At 48.6% G+C, this 22,023-nt stretch overlaps 1 protein-coding gene across 11 annotated transcripts in view; it reads right to left on the reverse strand.

Moving 5' to 3' along the window:
• The window catches only part of LOC139395746 (neurocalcin-delta A), a gene marked incomplete at its 3' end in the record, with an annotated part of 76,828 nt that overhangs the window by 35,529 nt on the left and 19,276 nt on the right, over positions 1 to 22,023 (reverse strand). The window contains 1 exon segment of one of the 11 annotated variants that reach the window (XM_071143099.1): positions 6,885 to 6,983. 11 annotated transcript variants of the gene reach the window in all.

The following is a 22,023-nucleotide window of genomic DNA, read 5'->3' on the forward strand; positions in this document are numbered from 1 at the left end:
CTAATCATCAGAGTAATGGACCCAGCTCATCAGTCTACATCCTAAACTACCTCATCAGAGTAATGGACCCAGTTCATCAGTCTACATCCTAAACTACCTCATCAGAGTAATGGACCCAGCTCATCAGTCTACATCCTAAACTACCTCATCATCAGAGTAATGGACCCAGCTCATCAGTCTACATCCTAAACTACCTCATCAGAGTAATGGACCCAGCTCATCAGTCTACATCCTAAACTACCTCATCATAGAGGAATGGACCCAGTCTACATCCTAAACTACATCATCATCAGAGTAATGGACCCAGCTCATCAGTCTACATCCTAAACTACCTCAGAGTAATGGACCCAGTTCATCAGTCTACATCCTAAACTACCTCATCATCAGAGTAATGGACCCAGCTCATCAGTCTACATCGTAAACTACCTCATCAGAGTAATGGACCCAGCTCATCAGTCTACATCCTAAACTACCTCATCAGAGTAATGGACCCAGTTCATCAGTCTATATCCTAAACTACCTCATCATCAGAGTAATGGACCCAGCTCATCAGTCTACATCCTAAACTACCTCATCAGAGTAATGGACCCAGTTCATCAGTCTACATCCTAAACTACCTCATCAGAGTAATGGACCCAGCTCATCAGTATATATCCTAAACTACCTCATCAGAGTAATGGACCCAGTTCATCAGTATATATCCTAAACTACCTCATCAGAGTAATGGACCCAGTTCATCAGTCTATATCCTAAACTACCTCAATATCATCTCTGAGGATTAGACCCCAGGTCACCAGTCTACATCCTAAACTACCTCAACATCATCTCAGAGGAATAGACCCCAGGTCAACAGTCTACATCCTAAACTACCTCAATATCATCTCAGAGGATTAGACCCCAGGTCAACAGTCTACATCCTAAACTACCTCAATATCATCTCAGAGGATTAGACCCCAGGTCAACAGTCTACATCCTAAACTACCTCAATATCATCTCAGAGGATTAGACCCCAGGTCACCAGTCTACATCCTAAACTACCTCAACATCATAGAGGAGGATTAGACCCCAGGTCACCAGTCTACATCCTAAACTACCTCAACATCATAGAGGAATGGACCCAGCTCATCAGTCTACATCCTAAACTACCTCATCATCAGAGTAATGGACCCAGCTCATCAGTCTACATCCTAAACTACCTCATCATCAGAGTAATGGACCCAGCTCATCAGTCTACATCCTAAACTACCTCAACATCATAGAGGAGGATTAGACCCCAGGTCAACAGTCTACATCCTAAACTACCTCAACATCATAGAGGAATGGACCCAGCTCATCAGTCTACATCCTTAACTACCTCATCAGAGGAATGGACCCAGCTCATCAGTCTACATCCTAAACTACCTCATCATCAGAGTAATGGTCCCAGCTCATCAGTCTACATCCTAAACTACCTCATCATCAGAGTAATGGACCCAGTTCATCAGTCTACATCCTAAACTACCTCATCATCAGAGTAATGGACCCAGTCTACATCCTAAACTACCTCATCATCAGAGTAATGGACCCAGTTCATCAGTCTATATCCTAAACTACCTCATCATCAGAGTAATGGACCCAGGTCATTAGTCTACATCCTAAACTACCTCAATATCATAGAGGAGGATTAGACCCCAGGTCAACAGTCTACATCCTAAACTACCTCAATATCATAGAGGAGGATTAGACCCCAGGTCAACAGTCTACATCCTAAACTACCTCAACATCATAGAGGAGGATTAGACCCCAGGTCAACAGTCTACATCCTAAACTACCTCAATATCATCTCAGAGGAATAGACCCCAGGTCAACAGTCTACATCCTCAACTACCTCAACATCATCTCAGAGGATTAGACCACAGGTCAACAGTCTACATCCTAAACTACCTCATCATAGAGGAATGGACCCAGCTCATCAGTCTACATCCTAAACTACCTCATCATCATAGAGGAATGGACCCAGCTCATCAGTCTACATCCTAAACTACCTCAACATCATAGAGGAATGGACCCAGCTCATCAGTCTACATCCTAAATGACCTCAATATCATCTCAGAGGATTAGACCCCAGGTCAACAGTCTACATCCTAAACTACCTCAACATCATAGAGGAATGGACCCAGCTCATCAGTCTACATCCTAAACTACCTCATCATCAGAGTAATGGACCCAGTTCATCAGTCTACATTCTAAACTACCTCATCATAGAGGAATGGACCCAGTCTACATCCTAAACTACCTCATCATCAGAGTAATGGACCCAGCTCATCAGTCTACATCCTAAACTACCTCATCAGAGTAATGGACCCAGTCTACATCCTAAACTACCTCATCATCATAGAGGAATGGACCCAGCTCATCAGTCTACATCCTAAACTACCTCATCATCATAGAGGAATGGACCCAGCTCATCAGTCTACATCCTAAACTACCTCATCATCATAGAGGAATGGACCCAGCTCATCAGTCTACATCCTAAACTACCTCATCAGAGTAATGGACCCAGTTCATCAGTCTACATCCTAAACTACCTCATCATCAGAGTAATGGACCCAGCTCATCAGTCTACATCCTAAACTACCTCATCATCAGAGTAATGGACCCAGTTCATCAGTCTACATCCAAAACTACATCATCAGAGTAATGGACCCAGTCTATATCCTAAACTACCTCATCAGAGTAATGGACCCAGCTCATCAGTCTACATCCTAAACTACCTCATCATCAGAGTAATGGACCCAGCTCATCAGTCTACATCCAAAACTACATCATCAGAGTAATGGACCCAGTCTGTATCCTAAACTACCTCATCAGAGTAATGGACCCTGCTCATCAGTCTACATCCTAAACTACCTCATCATCATAGAGGAATGGACCCAGCTCATCAGTCTACATCCTAAACTACCTCATCATCATAGAGGAATGGACCCAGCTCATCAGTCTACATCCTAAACTACCTCATCGTCATAGAGGAATGGACCCAGCTCATCAGTCTACATCCTAAACTACCTCATCATCATAGAGGAATGGACCCAGCTCATCAGTCTACATCCTAAACTACCTCATCATCATAGAGGAATGGACCCAGCTCATCAGTCTACATCCTAAACTACCTCATCATCATAGAGGAATGGACCCAGCTCATCAGTCTACATCCTAATCTACCTCATCGTCAGAGTAATGGACCCAGCTCATCAGTCTATATCCTAAACTACCTCATCAGAGTAATGGTCCCAGCTCATCAGTCTACATCCTAAACTACCTCATCATCAGAGTAATGGACCCAGTCTACATCCTAAACTACCTCATCATCAGAGTAATGGACCCAGCTCATCAGTCTATATCCTAAACTACCTCATCAGAGTAATGGACCCAGTTCATCAGTCTACATCCAAAACTACATCATCAGAGTAATGGACCCAGCTCATCAGTCTACATCCAAAACTACATCATCAGAGTAATGGACCCAGTTCATCAGTCTACATCCAAAACTACATCATCAGAGTAATGGACCCAGCTCATCAGTCTACATCCTAAACTACCTCATCATAGAGGAATGGACCCAGCTCATCAGTCTACATCCTAAACTACCTCATCATAGAGGAATGGACCCAGCTCATCAGTCTACATCCTAAACTACCTCATCATCAGAGTAATGGACCCAGCTCATCAGTCTACATCCTAAACTACCTCATCATCAGAGTAATGGACCCAGCTCATCAGTCTACATCCTAAACTACCTCATCATCAGAGTAATGGACCCAGCTCATCAGTCTACATCCTAAACTGCTGTATTAAGTTGACTACAACAGAGAGGGAGAACAAGAGGAAAATATAAAGCGAGGGAGAAGAGAACATGTCGTGTCTGTAGAGGAGATATGTAACCCCCCCCCCTCTTTATCTCTTGTCCCTACAGGCTGTTGGATTCTCCCTCCCTCTCTCTCTAACCCCAGCCCCATATCGTGTCTGTAGAGGAGATATGTAACCCCCGCCCCTCTTTATCTCTGGTCCTTACAGGCTGTTGGATTCTCCCTCCCTCTCTCTCTAACCCCAGCCCCATATCGTGTCTGTAGAGGAGATATGTAACCCCCCCCCCCCCCTCTTTATCTCTGGTCCCCACAGGCTGTTGGATTCTCTCCCTCCCTCCCTCTCTTCCTCCACACACCCACTTAAAACCCCATTCCCTCCTCTGAGGCAGCTGCTTGCCCCCTGTACTCCCCCCTCTAACCGCAGCCCTCCAGCCCCAACCTCAATCCCTCCAGCCCCAACCTCAATCCCTCCAGCCCCAACCTCAATCCCTCCAGCCCCAACCTCAATCCCTCCAGCCCCAACCTCAATCCCTGCAGCCCCAACCTCAATCCCTGCAGCCCCAACCTCAATCCCTCCAGCCCCAACCTCAATCCCTCCAGCCCCAACCTCAATCCCTCCAGCACCAACCTCAATCCCTGCAGCCCCAACCTCAATCCCTCCAGCCCACTGACATTAGAAGGCTTCGGGAGCCGCATGGAGCTTGAAATGACTCCAGGAGCATTACTCCTACACCACAGTCCTCCAGGAGCATTACTCCTACACCACAGTCCTCCGGGAGCATTACTCCTACACCACAGTCCTCCGGGAGCATTACTCCTACACCACAGTCCTCCGGGAGCATTACTCCTACACCACAGTCCTCCGGGAGCATTACTCCTACACCACAGTCCTCCGGGAGCATTACTCCTACACCACAGTCCTCCGGGAGCATTACTCCTACACCACAGTCCTCCGGGAGCATTACTCCTACACCACAGTCCTCCGGGAGCATTACTCCTACACCACAGTCCTCCGGGAGCCTTACTCCTACACCACAGTCCTCCGGGAGCATTACTCCTACACCACAGTCCTCCAGGAGCATTACTCCTACACCACAGTCCTCCAGGAGCATTACTTCTACACCACAGTCCTCCAGGAGCATTTACTCCTACACCACAGTCCTCCAGGAGCATTACTCCTACACCACAGTCCTCCAGGAGCATTACTCCTACACCACAGTCCTCCAGGAGCATTACTCCTACACCACAGTCCTCCAGGAGCATTACTCCTACACCACAGTCCTCCAGGAGCATTACTCCTACACTACAGTCCTCCAGGAGCATTACTCATACACCACAGCATTTTACTCATACACCACAGCATTACACTCCTACATTACTTCTAACCCTAACCCCCTCTCTCCAACAGTATTCTAACCCCCTCTAACCAACAGTATTCTAACCCCCTCTAACCAACAGTATTCTAACCCCCTCTATCCAACAGTATTCTAACCCCCTCTATCCAACAGTATTCTAACCTCTTTCTATCCAACAGTATTCTAACCCCCTCTAACCAACAGTATTCTAACCCCCTCTATCCAACAGTATTCTAACCCTAACCCCCTCTCTCCAACAGTATTCTAACCCCCTCTATCCAACAGTATTCTAACCCCCTCTATCCAACATTATTCTAACCCCCTCTATCCAACATTATTCTAACCCCCTCTATCCAACAGTATTCTAACCCCCTCTATCCAACAGTATTCTAACCCCCTCTCTCCAACAGTATTCTAACCCCCTCTATCCAACAGTAATCTAATCCCCTCTATCCAACAGTATTCTAACCCCCTCTAACCAACAGTATTCTAACACCCTCTAACAGTATTCTAACCTCCCTCGAACCAACAGTATTCTAACCCCCTCTAACCAACAGTATTCTAACCCCCTCTAACCAACAGTATTCTAACCCCCTCTATCCAACAGTATTCTAACCCCCTCTATCCAACAGTATTCTAACCCCCTCTATCCAACATTATTCTAACCCCCTCTATCCAACATTATTCTAACCCCCTCTATCCAACAGTATTCTAACCCCCTCTCTCCAACAGTATTCTAACCCCCTCTATCCAACAGTAATCTAATCCCCTCTATCCAACAGTATTCTAACCCCCTCTAACCAACAGTATTCTAACACCCTCTAACAGTATTCTAACCTCCCTCGAACCAACAGTATTCTAACCCCCTCTAACCAACAGTATTCTAACCCCCTCTAACCAACAGTATTCTAACCCCCTCTATCCAACAGTATTCTAACCCCCTCTATCCAACAGTATTCTAACCCCCTCTAACCAACAGTATTCTAATCCCCTCTAACCAACAGTATTCTAACCCTAACCCCCTCTATCCAACAGTATTCTAACCCCCTCTAACCAACAGTATTCTAATCCCCTCTAACCAACAGTATTCTACAACCCTCTAACAGTATTCTAACCCCCTCTAACAGTATTCTAACCCCCTCTAACAGTATTCTAACCCCCTCTAACAGTATTCTAATCCCCTCTATCCAACAGTATTCTACAACCCTCTAACCAACAGTACTCTAACCCCCTCTAACAGTACTCTAACCCCCTCTAACAGTATTCTAACCCCCTCTAACAGTATTCTAACCCCCTCTAACAGTATTCTAACCCCCTCTAACAGTATTCTAACCCCCTCTATCCAACAGTATTCTACAACCCTCTAACCAACAGTACTCTAACCCCCTCTAACAGTATTCTAACCCCCTCTAACAGTATTCTAACCCCCTCTAACAGTATTCTAACTCCTCAGTCTCTGGACTCATGGGAAAGTAACATTTCATAACCCTTCACAGTTCCTTACTCAAACCAACACAATGCAAATGTTCTGCCGCCTGTTGCCTGTGGTCAATCCTGCAGCTCTCACAACATTGCAAAAGCCATAAGAGAAGCGTGTGTTGCCGAGATTAAAATAATATAGCAAATCATTTAAAACAGAAACAACCGGTTTCACAAAAAGACGAGACCAGAGATCTTACCTCACCTGGTGTGTAGTAACGTAGGTCTGTTAACAGTCCATAATCCAACAGGTCCTATGTTTGCAGAGTGTCAGCTACAGGCAGCAGTGACAACAGGAGAGGATCTAGCTGACAGAACAGAGAAAGAGGCTCGTCGAGACACCAGGCAGAAGTGACAACAACTAGCGACTTCCCAACACCCAAGAAGAAGAAGAGACTCTCTCACAAGCCCCCACAGCTGCTAACTGAAATGTCTGAGCAAAGCTGTTCACCCAAACTCTGCCTCCTCTCCTCTCTGACGTCAAACCCCCGGTGGGGTCACATGACACGGTTCTATGAAAGGCGTTGCCCTGGTAACAGTAGAACACAGGGGGGGGGCGGGAGCTACTGCTGAAAGCGTTTTCAATAGGTCGTCTATAACACAGCAGCAGCCAGGGCTGGGAAATACACTCTACAAGTCTTGTCAGCAGCACAGAGAGACGACAGACACGTGTTAACATCAACCCTGCAGAGTTTCAAAGGTCTCCTTTTAAACTGGACAACAGAGCTGAGTCACCTGGAAAAAGAGGGAAGGGGGTTTGGGTTTAGGTCACTCCATTTTCCATACTACACGCAGTCTGATCTTCTCGGCTAACTACTGAAGCACACGCAGTCTGATCTTCTCGGCTAACTACTGAAGCACACGCAGTCTGATCTTCTCGGCTAACTACTGAACCACACGCAGTCTGATCTTCTCAGCTCACTACTGAACCACACGCAGTCTGATCTTCTCGGCTAACTACTGAACCACACGCAGTCTGATCTTCTCGGCTAACTACTGAACCACACGCAGTCTGATCTTCTCGGCTAACTACTGAACCACACGCAGTCTGATCTTCTCGGCTAACTACTGAACCACACGCAGTCTGATCTTCTCGGCTAACTACTGAACCACACGCAGTCTGATCTTCTCGGCTAACTACTGAACCACAAGCAGTCTGATCTTCTCGGCTAACTACTGAACCACACGCAGTCTGATCTTCTCAGCTAACTACTGAACCACACGCAGTCTGATCTTCTCAGCTAACTACTGAACCACACGCAGTCTGATCTTCTCGGCTAACTACTGAACCACACGCAGTCTGATCTTCTCAGCTCACTACTGAACCACACGCAGTCTGATCTTCTCAGCTAACTACTGAACCACACGCAGTCTGATCTTCTAGGCTAACTACTGGTGAGGGGTCGGGACATGCCTGAACTACAGACCCAACACTGGCTGTTCATGTAGAGGTACTGCTGCCAGACACTGGTCCTGGGACATGCCTGAACTACAGCCCAACACTGTTCATGTAGAGGTACTGCTGCCAGACACTGGTCTGGTCCTGGGACATGCCTGAACTACAGCCCAACACTGTTCATGTAGAGGTACTGCTGCCAGACACTGGTCTGGTCCTGGGACATGCCTGAACTACAGCCCAACACTGTTCATGTAGAGGTACTGCTGCCAGACACTGGTCTGGTCCTGGGACATGCCTGAACTACAGCCCAACACTGTTCATGTAGAGGTACTGCTGCCAGACACTGGTCTGGTCCTGGGACATGCCTGAACTACAGCCCAACACTGTTCATGTAGAGGTACTGCTGCCAGACACTGGTCTGGTCCTGGGACATGCCTGAACTACAGCCCAACACTGTTCATGTAGAGGTACTGCTGCCAGACACTGGTCTGGTCCTGGGACATGCCTGAACTACAGCCCAACACTGTTCATGTAGAGGTACTGCTGCCAGACACTGGTCTGGTCCTGGGACATGCCTGAACTACAGCCCAACACTGTTCATGTAGAGGTACTGCTGCCAGACACTGGTCTGGTCCTGGGACATGCCTGAACTACAGCCCAACACTGTTCATGTAGAGGTACTGCTGCCAGACACTGGTCTGGTCCTGGGACATGCCTGAACTACAGCCCAACACTGTTCATGTAGAGGTACTGCTGCCAGACACTGGTCTGGTCCTGGGACATGCCTGAACTACAGCCCAACACTGTTCATGTAGAGGTACTGCTGCCAGACACTGGTCTGGTCCTGGGACATGCCTGAACTACAGCCCAACACTGTTCATGTAGAGGTACTGCTGCCAGACACTGGTCTGGTCCTGGGACATGCCTGAACTACAGCCCAACACTGTTCATGTAGAGGTACTGCTGCCAGACACTGGTCCTGGGACATGCCTGAACTACAGCCTCCGATTGGCTTTCTAAAACAAATACTGTATGTTGGTGTTTTCTACCCCAGACAGCTACATGTTGGTGTTGTCTACCCCAGACAAGCTACATGTTGTCTACCCCAGACAGCTACATGTTGGTGTTGTCTACCCCAGACAGCTACATGTTGGTGTTGTCTACCCCAGACAAGCTACATGTTGTCTACCCCAGACAGCTACATGTTGGTGTTGTCTACCCCAGACAGCTACATGTTGGTGTTGTCTACCCCAGACAGCTACATGTTGGTGTTGTCTACCCCAGACAGCTACATGTTGGTGTTGTCTACCCCAGACAGCTACATGTTGGTGTTGTCTACCCCAGACAGCTACATGTTGGTGTTGTCTACCCCAGACAGCTACATGTTGGTGTTGTCTACCCCAGACAGCTACATGTTGGTGTTGTCTACCCCAGACAGATACATGTTGGTGTTGTCTACCCCAGACAGCTACATGTTGGTGTTGTCTACCCCAGACAGCTACATGTTGGTGTTGTCTACCCCAGACAGCTACATGTTGGTGTTGTCTACCCCAGACAGCTACATGTTGGTGTTGTCTACACCAGACAGCTACATGTTGGTGTTGTCTACCCCAGACAGCTACATGTTGGTGTTGTCTACCCCAGACAGCTACATGTTGGTGTTGTCTACCCCAGACAGCTACATGTTGGTGTTGTCTACCCCAGACAGCTACATGTTGGTGTTGTCTACCCCAGACAGCTACATGTTGGTGTTGTCTACCCCAGACAGCTACATGTTGGTGTTGTCTACCCCAGACAGCTACATGTTGGTGTTGTCTACCCCAGACAGCTACATGTTGGTGTTGTCTACCCCAGACAGCTACATGTTGGTGTTGTCTACCCCAGACAGATACATGTTGGTGTTGTCTACCCCAGACAGCTACATGTTGGTGTTGTCTACCCCAGACAGCTACATGTTGGTGTTGTCTAACCCAGACAGCTACATGTTGGTGTTGTCTACCCCAGACAGATACATGTTGGTGTTGTCTACCCCAGACAGCTACATGTTGGTGTTGTCTACCCCAGACAGCTACATGTTGGTGTTGTCTACCCCAGACAGCTACATGTTGGTGTTGTCTACCCCAGACAGCTACATGTTGGTGTTGTCTACCCCAGACAGCTACATGTTGGTGTTGTCTACCCCAGACAGCTACATGTTGGTGTTGTCTAACCCAGACAGCTACATGTTGGTGTTGTCTACCCCAGACAGCTACATGTTGGTGTTGTCTACCCCAGACAGCTACATGTTGGTGTTGTCTACCCCAGACAGCTACATGTTGGTGTTGTCTACCCCAGACAGCTACATGTTGGTGTTGTCTACCCCAGACAGCTACATGTTGGTGTTGTCTACCCCAGACAGCTACATGTTGGTGTTGTCTACCCCAGACAGCTACATGTTGGTGTTGTCTACCCCAGACAGCTACATGTTGGTGTTGTCTACCCCAGACAGATACATGTTGGTGTTGTCTACCCCAGACAGCTACATGTTGGTGTTGTCTACCCCAGACAGCTACATGTTGGTGTTGTCTACCCCAGACAGCTACATGTTGGTGTTGTCTACCCCAGACAGCTACATGTTGGTGTTGTCTACCCCAGACAGCTACATGTTGGTGTTGTCTACCCCAGACAGCTACATGTTGGTGTTGTCTACCCCAGACAGCTACATGTTGGTGTTGTCTACCCCAGACAGCTACATGTTGGTGTTGTCTACCCCAGACAGCTACATGTTGGTGTTGTCTACCCCAGACAGCTACATGTTGGTGTTGTCTACCCCAGACAGCTACATGTTGGTGGTGTCTACCCCAGACAGCTACATGTTGGTGTTGTCTACCCCAGACAGCTACATGTTGGTGTTGTCTACCCCAGACAGCTACATGTTGGTGTTGTCTACCCCAGACAGCTACATGTTGGTGTTGTCTACCCCAGACAGATACATGTTGGTGTTGTCTACCCCAGACAGCTACATGTTGTCTACCCCAGACAGCTACATGTTGGTGTTGTCTACCCCAGACAGCTACATGTTGGTGTTGTCTACCCCAGACAGATACATGTTGGTGTTGTCTACCCCAGACAGCTACATGTTGGTGTTGTCTACCCCAGACAGATACATGTTGGTGTTGTCTACCCCAGACAGATACATGTTGTCTACCCCAGACAGCTACATGTTGGTGTTGTCTACCCCAGACAGATACATGTTGGTGTTGTCTACCCCAGACAGCTACATGTTGGTGTTGTCTACCCCAGACAGCTACATGTTGTCTACCCCAGACAGATACATGTTGGTGTTGTCTACCCCAGACAGATACATGTTGGTGTTGTCTACCCCAGACAGATACATGTTGGTGTTGTCTACCCCAGACAGCTACATGTTGGTGTTGTCTACCCCAGACAGCTACATGTTGTCTACCCCAGACAGATACATGTTGGTGATGTCTACCCCAGACAGCTACATGTTGGTGTTGTCTACCCCAGACAGCTACATGTTGGTGTTGTCTACCCCAGACAGCTACATGTTGTCTACCCCAGACAGCTACATGTTGGTGTTGTCTACCCCAGACAGCTACATGTTGGTGTTGTCTACCCCAGACAGATACATGTTGGTGTTGTCTACCCCAGACAGCTACGTGTTGTCTAACCCAGACAGCTACATGTTGGTGTTGTCTACCCCAGACAGCTACATGTTGGTGTTGTCTACCCCAGACAGCTACATGTTGGTGTTGTCTACCCCAGACAGATACATGTTGGTGTTGTCTACCCCAGACAGATACATGTTGGTGTTGTCTACCCCAGACGGCTACATGTTGGTGTTGTCTACCCCAGACGGCTACATGTTGGTGTTGTCTACCCCAGACAGATACATGTTGGTGTTGTCTACCCCAGACGGCTACATGTTGGTGTTTTCTACCCCAGACGGCTACATGTTGGTGTTGTCTACCCCAGACGGCTACATGTTGGTGTTGTCTACCCCAGACAGCTACATGTTGGTGTTGTCTACCCCAGACAGCTACATGTTGGTGTTGTCTACCCCAGACGGCTACATGTTGGTGTTGTCTACCCCAGACAGATACATGTTGGTGTTGTCTACCCCAGACAGCTACATGTTGGTGTTGTCTACCCCAGACGGCTACATGTTGGTGTTGTCTACCCCAGACAGCTACATGTTGGTGTTGTCTACCCCAGACAGCTACATGTTGGTGTTGTCTACCCCAGACAGCTACATGTTGGTGTTGTCTACCCCAGACAGCTACATGTTGGTGTTGTCTACCCCAGACAGATACATGTTGGTGTTGTCTACCCCAGACAGCTACATGTTGGTGTTGTCTACCCCAGACAGCTACATGTTGGTGTTGTCTACCCCAGACAGCTACATGTTGGTGTTGTCTACCCCAGACAGCTACATGTTGGTGTTGTCTACCCCAGACAGCTACATGTTGGTGTTGTCTACCCCAGACAGATACATGTTGGTGTTGTCTACCCCAGACAGATACATGTTGGTGTTGTCTACCCCAGACAGCTACATGTTGGTGTTGTTGGCTCAGGGGTTTCTGGGACACGCTGCTTTCAAATAATACACAAAACAAAAGAGTGATGGCACTTCAGGCGGGGATATTTTGGGGTCAACCCCCCTCTCTGTCCCCATCCCCCTACCCAGAGACTGTGTATAGGGACAACTATAGAACCGCTACTTCCATATAAGTGATTTGAATAGAAGAATAGCATCTGTTGGCCTGCTGAATAGAGGGAATGGGGCCAGGGCAGAGGGGTGAGGAAGGAGAGAGAGACAGAGAGAGAAAAAAGGAGGGAAAATGCTTGTTAAAGGCCATACTAGGACAAATGAGAGAGCTTCCTGCTACTCTGCTGGAACAGCTGGACAGAAATAGGAACAGGCAGAGAGGGGCTCCCGGACCAGGCAGAGCGGGGAACCCGGACCAGGCAGAGAGGGGCTCCCGGACCAGGCAGAGCGGGGAACCCGGACCAGGCAGAGAGGGGCTCCCGGACCAGGCAGAGAGGGGCTCCCGGACCAGGCAGAGAGGGGATCCCGGACCAGGCAGAGAGGGGATCCCGGACCAGGCAGAGAGGGGATCCCGGACCAGGCAGAGAGGGGATCCCGGACCAGGCAGAGAGGGATCCCGGACCAGGCAGAGCAGGGATCCCGGACCAGGCAGAGAGGGGATCCCGGACCAGGCAGAGAGGGGATCCCGGACCAGGCAGAGAGGGGACCCCGGACCAGGCAGAGAGGGGATCCCGGACCAGGCAGAGAGGGATCCCGGACCAGGCAGAGCAGGGATCCCGGACCAGTCAGGGCTGCTGCTGGGATTAAATGGATCTGAAGATCCAGAGACAGTGGGAACTGCAGAGAGATAAAGGCTAGAGACAGTGGGAACTGCAGAGAGAGAAAGGCTAGAGACAGTGGGAACTGGAGAGAGATAAAGACTAGAGACAGTGGGAACTGCAGAGAGATAAAGGCTAGAGGCAGTGGGAACTGCAGAGAGAGATAAAGGCTAGAAGACAGTGGGAACTGCAGAGAGATAAAGGCTAGAGACAGTGGGAACTGCAGAGAGATAAAGACTAGAGACAGTGGGAACTGCAGAGAGAGATAAAGGCTAGAGACAGTGGGAACTGGAGAGAGATAAAGGCTAGAGACAGTGGGAACTGCAGAGGGATAAAGGCTAGAGACAGTGGGAACTGCAGAGAGAGATAAAGGCTAGAGACAGTGGGAACTGCAGAGAGAGATAAAGGCTAGAGACAGTGGGAACTGCAGAGAGATAAAGGCTAGAGACAGTGGGAACTGCAGAGAGAGATAAAGGCTAGAGACAGTGGGAACTGCAGAGAGATAAAGACTAGAGACAGTGGGAACTGCAGAGAGAGATAAAGACTAGAGACAGTGGGAACTGCAGAGAGAGATAAAGGCTAGAGGCAGTGGGAACTGCAGAGAGATAAAGGCTAGAGGCAGTGGGAACTGCAGAGAGAGATAAAGGCTAGAGACAGTGGGAACTGCAGAGAGAGATAAAGGCTAGAGACAGTGGGAACTGCAGAGAGAGATAAAGGCTAGAGACAGTGGGAACTGCAGAGAGAGATAAAGGCTAGAGACAGTGGGAACTGCAGAGAGATAAAGGCTAGAGACAGTGGGAACTGCAGAGAGATAAAGGCTAGAGACAGTGGGAACTGCAGAGAGAGATAAAGACTAGAGACAGTGGGAACTGCAGAGAGAGATAAAGGCTAGAGACAGTGGGAACTGGAGAGGGATAAAGACTAGAGACAGTGGGAACTGCAGAGAGAGATAAAGGCTAGAGACAGTGGGAACTGCAGAGAGAGATAAAGGCTAGAGACAGTGGGAACTGCAGAGAGAGATAAAGGCTAGAGACAGTGGGAACTGCAGAGAGATAAAGGCTAGAGACAGTGGGAACTGCAGAGAGAGAAAGGCTAGAGGCAGTGGGAACTGCAGAGAGAGATAAAGGCTAGAGACAGTGGGAACTGCAGAGAGTTAAAGGCTAGAGACAGTGGGAACTGCAGAGAGAGATAAAGGCTAGAGACAGTGGGAACTGCAGAGAGTTAAAGGCTAGAGACAGTGGGAACTGCAGAGAGAGATAAAGGCTAGAGACAGTGGGAACTGCAGAGAGAGATAAAGGCTAGAGACAGTGGGAACTGCAGAGACTGTTAAAGACTAGAGACTGTGGGAACTGCAGAGAGAGATAAAGGCTAGAGACAGTGGGAACTGCAGAGAGAGATAAAGGCTAGAGGCAGTGGGAACTGCAGAGAGATAAAGGCTAGAGGCAGTGGGAACTGCAGAGAGATACAGGCTAGAGACAGTGGGAACTGCAGAGAGATAAAGGCTAGAGACAGTGGGAACTGCAGAGAGATAAAGGCTAGAGACAGTGGGAACTGCAGAGAGAGATAAAGGCTAGAGACAGTGGGAACTGCAGAGAGATAAAGGCTAGAGACAGTGGGAACTGCAGAGAGAGATAAAGGCTAGAGACAGTGGGAACTGCAGAGATAAAGGCTAGAGACAGTGGGAACTGCAGAGAGATAAAGGCTAGAGACAGTGGGAACTGCAGAGGGATAAAGGCTAGAAGACAGTGGGAACTGCAGAGAGAGATAAAGGCTAGAGACAGTGGGAACTGCAGAGAGAGATAAAGGCTAGAGACAGTGGGAACTGCAGAGAGAGATAAAGGCTAGAGACAGTGGGAACTGCAGAGAGAGATAAAGACTAGAGACAGTGGGAACTGCAGAGGGATAAAGGCTAGAGACTGTGGGAACTGCAGAGAGATAAAGGCTAGAGACAGTGGGAACTGCAGAGAGAGATAAAGGCCAGAGACAGTGGGAACTGCAGAGAGATAAAGGCTAGAGACAGTGGGAACTGCAGAATGATAAAGGCTAGAGACAATAGGAACTGCAGAGAGAGATAAAGGCTAGAGACAGTGGGAACTGCAGAGAGATAAAGGCTAGAGACAGTGGGAACTGCAGAGAGATAAAGGCTAGAGACAGTGGGAACTGCAGAGAGAGATAAAGGCTAGAGACAGTGGGAACCGCAGAGAGATAAAGGCTAGAGACAGTGGGAACTGCAGAGAGAGATAAAGGCTAGAGACAGTGGGAACTGCAGAGAGAGATAAAGGCTAGAGACAGTGGGAACTGCAGAGAGATAAAGACTAGAGACAGTGGGAACTGCAGAGAGATAAAGGCTAGAGACAGTGGGAACCGCAGAGAGATAAAGGCTAGAGACAGTGGGAACTGCAGAGAGAGATAAAGGCTAGAGACAGTGGGAACTGGAGAGAGATAAAGGCTAGAGGCAGTGGGAACTGCAGAGAGAGATAAAGACTAGAGACAGTGGGAACTGCAGAGAGATAAAGGCTAGAGACAGTGGGAACTGCAGAGAGATAAAGACTAGAGACAGTGGGAACTGCAGAGAGAGATAAAGGCTAGAGACAGTGGGAACTGCAGAGAGAGATAAAGGCTAGAGACAGTGGGAACTGCAGAGGGATAAAGGCTAGAGGCAGAGGGAACTGCAGAGAGAGATAAAGGCTAGAGACAGTGGGAACTGGAGAGAGATAAAGGCTAGAGACAGTGGGAACTGCAGAGAGAGATAAAGGCTAGAGACAGTGGGAACTGGAGAGAGATAAAGGCTAGAGGCAGTGGGAACTGCAGAGAGAGATAAAGACTAGAGACAGTGGGAACTGCAGAGAGATAAAGGCTAGAGACAGTGGGAACTGCAGAGAGATAAAGACTAGAGACAGTGGGAACTGCAGAGAGAGATAAAGGCTAGAGACAGTGGGAACTGCAGAGAGAGATAAAGGCTAGAGACAGTGGGAACTGCAGAGGGATAAAGGCTAGAGGCAGAGGGAACTGCAGAGAGAGATAAAGGCTAGAGACAGTGGGAACTGCAGAGAGAGATAAAGGCTAGATACAGTGGGAACTGCAGAGAGAGATAAAGGCTAGAGACAGTGGGAACTGCAGAGAGAGATAAAGGCTAGAGACAGTGGGAACTGCAGAGAGAGATAAAGGCTAGAGACAGTGGGAACTGCAGAGAGATAAAGGCTAGAGACAGTGGGAACTGCAGAGAGAGATAAAGACTAGAGACAGTGGGAACTGCAGAGAGATAAAGGCTAGAGGCAGTGGGAACTGCAGAGAGAGATAAAGACTAGAGACAGTGGGAACTGCAGAGAGATAAAGACTAGAGACAGTGGGAACTGCAGAGAGATAAAGGCTAGAGACAGTGGGAACTGCAGAGAGAGATAAAGGCTAGAGACAGTGGGAACTGCAGAGAGATAAAGGCTAGAGACAGTGGGAACTGCAGAGAGAGATAAAGGCTAGAGACAGTAGGAACTGCAGAGGGATAAAGGCTAGAGACAGTGGGAACTGCAGAGAGAGATAAAGACTAGAGACAGTGGGAACTGCAGAGAGATAAAGACTAGAGACAGTGGGAACTGCAGAGAGATAAAGACTAGAGACAATGGGAACTGCAGAGAGAGATAAAGACTAGAGACAGTGGGAACTGCAGAGAGATAAAGACTAGAGACAGTGGGAACTGCAGAGAGATAAAGGCTAGAGGCAGTGGGAACTGCAGAGAGAGATAAAGGCTAGAGACAGTGGGAACTGCAGAGAGAGATAAAGGCTAGAAGACAGTGGGAACTGCAGAGAGAGATAAAGGCTAGAAGACAGTGGGAACTGCAGAGAGGGATAAAGGCTAGAGACAGTGGGAACTGCAGAGAGAGATAAAGGCTAGAGACAGTGGGAACTGCAGAGAGAGATAAAGGCTAGAGACAGTGGGAACTGCAGAGAGATAAAGGCTAGAGACAGTGGGAACTGCAGAGAGAGATAAAGGCTAGAGACAGTGGGAACTGCAGAGAGAGATAAAGGCTAGAGGCAGTGGGAACCGCAGTGCGAGAGAGGAAGAGATTAAGTAGAGCTATTAGAGAGAGATGGAGACATCTCCTGTTTCTCCAAGCTAGGTCACCCACGCTGTTTGCTTTCATATCCCAGCATGCAGTATAGGTCTGTAGTCTGAATGGGAGAGACACGGAGAACCTACGGTGGTGATTGGTGAATATAACCTCTGAGGGAGGGATTGGAGAGACAGGGAGGGCAGAGAGAGATAGAGAGAGAGAGGTCTGGCACAGTGACACAACAGGACGTTACAACCTGTGACGTTCTACTGGTCTCATATGCCACGGACTGCTGCTGGGGGGGTGGCAAGGACTGGCAGGGCCGTTGTGCCCTCTAACGCCCTCATCGCTAAGCCCGTCTCCCCCAGCCTGTTGCCAAGACACGCTTGTCGGTCTATCTGCCTGCTTCAGCTGGCAGGCAGCGCTGTCCGTCTCAGTCCTAGCAGGTAGCTGTGTCTCTGTCCAAGTCGCGGTAAGACACTGAACGATAGAATGTTCTCACTGATTAACTGGCATTTCCTGCATCCAGAAACCAGAAGTGTGAGAGAAGGAGGTTTATACACCCTGCTGTTCACAATAGCAGCTTGGTATAAAAGGGATATTTGAGTGCCAAGAATGTGAGATTATTAAAAGATATTGAAAACATCAGCCATAATCTGGTATTGTCCTCTTCAGGGAAGACTTCACAATAAAGGTTACTGTAGAGACTACAGCAGATTTTACTGTAGAGATTACAGCAGATTTTACTGTAGAGATTACAGCAGATTTTACTGTAGAGATTACAGCAGATCCAGACTGATGGTTACTGTAGAGATTACAGCAGATCTTACTGTAGAGATTACAGCAGATCTTACTGTAGAGATTACAGCAGATCTTACTGTAGAGATTACAGCAGATCTTACTGTAGAGATTACAGCAGATACAACAGACTGGAGGTTACTGTAGAGATTACAGCAGATCTTACTGTAGAGATTACAGCAGATACAACAGACTGGAGGTTACTGTAGAGATTACAGCAGATCTTACTGTAGAGATTACAGCAGATTTTACTGTAGAGATTACAGCAGATACAGACTGAAGGTTACTGTAGAGATTACAGCCGATTTTACTGTAGAGATTACAGCAGTTTTTACTGTAGATTACAGCAGTTTTTACTGTAGATTACAGCAGTTTTTACTGTAGAGATTACAGCAGATCATACTATAGAGATTACAGCAGATCATACTGTAGAGATTACAGCAGATCCAGACTAAAGGTTACTGTAGAGATTACAGCAGATGGTCTCCATAGTGATATCTCCTGGTATGTAGCTGGGGGGAGGGCTGGTCTGTAGTGTGATATCTCCTGGTATGTAACTGGGGGGGCTGGTCTGCATAGTGATATCTCCTGGTATGTAGCTGGGGGGAGGGCTGGTCTGTAGTGTGATAACTCCTGGTATGTAGCTGGGGGGGAGGGCTGGTCTGTAGTGTGATAACTCCTGGTCTGCAGTGTGATATCTCCAGGTATGTAGCTGGGAGGGGGCTGGTCTGCAGTGTGATATCTCCTGGTATGTAGCTGGGGGGGGGGGGGGGGGGCTGGTCTGCAGTGTGATATCTCCTGGTATGTAGCTGGGGGAGGGCTGGTCTGTAGTGTGAAAACTCCTGGTATGTAGCTGGGGGATGACAACTGGTCTGCAGTGTGATATCTCCTGGTATGTAGCTGGGGGGGGGGGGCTGGTCTGCAGTGTGATATCTCCTGGTATGTAGCTGGGAGGGGGGGGGGGGGGTGGCTGGTCTGTAGTGTGATAACTCCTGGTATGTAGCTGGGGGACGACGACTGGTCTGCAGTGTGATATCTCCTGGTATGTAGCTGGGGGGGGGCTGGTCTGCATAGTGATATCTCCTGGTTTGTAGCTGGGGGGAGGGCTGGTCTGTAGTGTGATATCTCCTGGTATGTAGCTGGGGGGGGGGGGGGGGGGGGGGGGGGGCTGGTCTGCATAGTGATATCTCCTGGTATGTAGCTGGGGGGAGGGCTGGTCTGTAGTGTGATAACTCCTGGTATGTAGCTGGGGGGAGGGCTGGTCTGTAGTGTGATAACTCCTGGTCTGCAGTGTGATATCTCCTGGTATGTAGCTGGGAGGGGGCTGGTCTGCAGTGTGATATCTCCTGTTATGTAGCTGGGGGGGGGGGCTGGTCTCCATAGTGATATCTCCTGGTATGTAGCTGGGGGGGCTGGTCTCCATAGTGATATCTCCTGTTATGTAGCTGGGGGGGGGGGGGGGGGCTGGTCTCCATAGTGATATCTCCTGTTATGTAGCTGGGGGGGGGCTGGTCTCCATAGTGATATCTCCTGTTATGTAGCTGGGGGGGGGCTGGTCTCCATAGTGATATATCCTGTTATGTAGCTGAAGGGGGGGCTGGTTTGTCTCAGGGCCTCGATGTTTATCGTGTTGCAGTGAATAAAACCCAGCGTGTTTCCCAAATTGAACCCTACTCCATTCTACCCTGGTCTAAAGTAGTGCACTATAAAGACCTATTCCCATAGGGCTCTGGTCTAAAGTAGTGCACTATAAAGACCTATTCCCATAGGGCTCTGGTCTAAAGTAGTGCACTATAAAGACCTATTCCCATAGGGCTCTGGTCTAAAGTAGTGCACTATAAAGACCTATTCCCATAGGGCTCTGGTCTAAAGTAGTGCACTATAAAGACCTATTCCCATAGGGCTCTGGTCTAAAGTAGTGCACTATAAAGACCTATTCCCATAGGGCTCTGGTCTAAAGTAGTGCACTATAAAGACCTATTCCCATAGGGCTCTGGTCTAAAGTAGTGCACTATAAAGGGAAGAGGGAGCCATTTGGATCAGGATGAAGAATAGGTCTCAACAGGATATATTTCACACACCGCTTCCTTTAACTAGAATAAAAACAGACAGAAAGACAGGGAGCTTTCCTGAACCATCAGCCCTGTAACATTCAGCCTGCTAAGAGAGGTTTCCTGAACCATCAGCCCTGTAACATTCAGCCTGCTAAGAGAGGTTTCCTGAACCATCAGCCCTGTACGGACTAACATTCAGCCTGCTAAGAGAGGTTTCCTGAACCATCAGCCTTGTACGGACTAACATTCAGCCTGCTAAGAGAGGTTTCCTAAACCATCAGCCCTGTACGGACTAACATTCAGCCTGCTAAGAGAGGTTTCCTGAACCATCAGCCTTGTACGGACTAACATTCAGCCTGCTAAGAGAGGTTTCCTAAACCATCAGCCCTGTACGGACTAACATTCAGCCTGCTAAGAGAGGTTTCCTGAACCATCAGCCTTGTACGGACTAACATTCAGCCTGCTAAGAGAGGTTTCCTAAACCATCAGCCCTGTACGGACTAACATTCAGCCTGCTAAGAGAGGTTTCCTGAACCATCAGCCCTGTAACATTCAGCCTGCTAAGAGAGGTTTCCCGAACCATCAGCCCTGTAACATTCAGCCTGCTAAGAGAGGTTTCCTGAACCATCAGCCCTGTAACATTCAGCCTGCTAAGAGAGGTTTCCTGAACCATCAGCCCTGTACGGACTAACATTCAGCCTGCTAAGAGAGGTTTCCTGAACCATCAGCCCTGTAACATTCAGCCTGCTAAGAGAGGTTTCCTGAACCATCAGCCCTGTAACATTCAGCCTGCTAAGAGAGGTTCCTAAACCATCAGCCCTGTAACATTCAGCCTGCTAAGAGAGGTTTCCTAAACCATCAGCCCTGTAACATTCAGCCTGCTAAGAGAGGTTTCCTGAACCATCAGCCCTGTACGGACTAACATTCAGCCTGCTAAGAGAGGTTTCCTGAACCATCAGCCCTGTACAGACTAACATTCAGCCTGCTAAGAGAGGTTTCCTGAACCATCAGCCCTGTAACATTCAGCCTGCTAAGAGAGGTTTCCTGAACCATCAGCCCTGTAACATTCAGCCTGCTAAGAGAGGTTTCCTGAACCATCAGCCCTGTACGGACTGTAACATTTATCCTCAGAGTCATACGTAAAAAACAAAAAATAACTGAACCAACCGATACCATGGTAATGCACGGACCGATACCATGGTAACGCACGGTGTGCGTGCAACAGGTAGGAGCAGGAGAAAACAGGAAATCAGAGCTTCAAATAAACTGGAGAAAGATGCAGTGAAAAGGCTGCAATCAGAGGAGTTACAGCCGTTTACCAATCATCGATTACCAATCATCGATTACAAATCATTGATTACTTCCTACGTGGTCATGATTAGAGAGATGGCAGAATAGGACAACAGGACTCGTCCCTCTCTGGGGTAGACAACAGGACTCGTCCCTCTCTGGGGCAAACAACAGGACTCGTCCCTCTCTGGGGTAGACAACAGGACTCGTCCCTCTCTGGGGTAGATATATCACTCTGTTGTAGAGGATGTGAGACGCCAGTCTCACCACTCTGTTGTAGAGGACGTGAGACACCAGTCTCACCACTCTGTTGCAGAGGACGTGAGACACCAGTCTCACCACTCTGTTGCAGAGGACGTGAGACACCAGTCTCACCACTCTGTT

This window comes from Oncorhynchus clarkii, unplaced genomic scaffold (assembly GCF_045791955.1).
Source record: "Oncorhynchus clarkii lewisi isolate Uvic-CL-2024 unplaced genomic scaffold, UVic_Ocla_1.0 unplaced_contig_12587_pilon_pilon, whole genome shotgun sequence".
NCBI lineage: Eukaryota > Metazoa > Chordata > Actinopteri > Salmoniformes > Salmonidae > Oncorhynchus > Oncorhynchus clarkii.